General features: G+C 41.9%; 1 non-coding gene across 1 annotated transcript; it reads left to right on the forward strand.

The window, feature by feature from the left end:
- Positions 1 to 1,129: 1,129 nt before the first annotated feature.
- On the forward strand, positions 1,130 to 1,237 carry LOC112792990 (small nucleolar RNA R71). The gene has a single exon (XR_003197705.1). It is a non-coding gene; the product is annotated as a small nucleolar RNA R71 (small nucleolar RNA).
- Positions 1,238 to 1,814: the final 577 nt, after the last annotated feature.

Below are 1,814 nucleotides of genomic sequence, written 5' to 3' on the forward strand. Positions count from 1 at the left end.
CTTGCTGGTTAGTTGAACGAGATTGTGGAAAGAAAGTGCTGAGTTAATGTTTTTATGCACATGCCAAAGAGCCATTATTGTTGATCACAATTTCGTCCACCAGTGAGCAAAGGGGGTTCATCCTCCCAAGTCTCATTACCAAATAACTTCTCATTTAGCTTCATGATTGCTCCAAGGTACTTAGCAACTTGCTCTTCAGTGACATCTTCATCCTCTTCAGAGGAAGAATACTAATCAGAGCTCATGAATGGCAGAAGTAAATCCAATGGAATCTCTATGGTCTCAGTGTGAGCCTCAAATTCCCATGGTTCCTCATTAGAGGCCAGTGGACATCCATTGAGGTCTTCCTCAGTGGCGCTCATTGCCTCTTTCTCCTTTTTCCCATGGTTCCTTTTGGATTCTCTTCTGTATTGCTTGGAAGAGTACTAGGAGGGAGTTCAGTAACTTTCTTACTCAGTTGACCCAGTTGTGCCTCCAAGTTTCTAATGGAGGACCTTGTTTCAGTCATGAAACTTTGAGTGGTTTTGATTAGATCAGAGACCATGGTTGCTAAGTAAGAGTGGCTCTGCTTAGAATCCTCTGTCTGATGCTGAGAAGATGATTGAAAAGGCTTGCCATTGCTAAACCTGTTTCTTCCACCATTATTGTTGTTGAAACCTTGTTGAGGTCTCTGTTGATCCTTCCATGAGAGATTTGGATGATTTCTCCATGAAGGGTTATAGGTGTTTCCATAGGGTTCTCCCATGTAATTCACCTCTTCCATTGATGGGTTCTCAGGATCATAAGCTTCTTCTTCAGATGAAGCGTCCTTAGTACTGCCTGGTGTAGCTTGCATTCCAGACAGACTTTGAGAAATCATATTGACTTGCTGAGTCAATATTTTATTCTGAGCCAATATGACATTCAGAGTATCAATCTCAAGAACTCCTTTCTTCTAATTCATCCCATTGTTCACAGGATTCCTTTCAGAAGTGTACATGAATTGGTTATTTGCAACCATTTCAATGAGTTCTTGAGCTTCTGCAGGCGTCTTCTTCAGATGAAGAGATCCTCCAACAGAGCTGTCCAATCACATCTTGCACAGTTCAGACAGACCATCATAGAAGATACCTATGATGCTCCATTCAGAAAGCATGTCAGAAGGACACTTTCTGATCAATTGTTTGTATCTTTCCCAAGCTTCATAGAGGGATTCACCTTCCTTCTGTCTGAAGGTTTGGACTTCCACTCTAAGCTTACTCAATTTTTGAGGTGGGAGGAACTTTGCGAAGAAGGCATTGATTAGCTTTTCCCAAGAGTTCAGGCTTTCTTTAGGTTGTGAGTCCAACCATATCCTAGCTCTGTCTCTTACAGCAAAAGGGAATAGCATAAGTCTGTAGACCTCAGGGTCAACCCCATTGGTCTTAACAGTGTCACATATTTGCAAGAATTCAGCTAAAAACTAATGAGGATCTTCCAATGGAAGTCCACAGAACTTGCAATTCTGTTGCATTAGAGAAACTAATTGAGGCTTAAGCTCAAAGTTGTTTGCTCCAATGGCAGGGATAGAGATGCTTCTCCCATAGAAGTCGGGAGTAGGTGCAGTAAAGTCACCTAGCACCTTTCTTGCATTGTTGGCATTGTTGTTGTTTTCGGCTGCCATGCCTTCTTCTTTGAAGATTTCTGTTAGGTCCTCTACAGAGAGTAGTGCTTTAGCTTCCCTTAGCTTTCGCTTCAAGGTCCTTTCAGGTTCAGGGTCAGCCTCAACAAGAATGCTTTTTTCTTTGCTCCTGCTCATATGAAAGAGAAGAAAACAAGAAAATATGAAATCCTCT

The sequence above is a fragment of the Arachis hypogaea genome, chromosome 3, assembly GCF_003086295.3.
Source record: "Arachis hypogaea cultivar Tifrunner chromosome 3, arahy.Tifrunner.gnm2.J5K5, whole genome shotgun sequence".
NCBI classification, from domain to species: domain Eukaryota; kingdom Viridiplantae; phylum Streptophyta; class Magnoliopsida; order Fabales; family Fabaceae; genus Arachis; species Arachis hypogaea.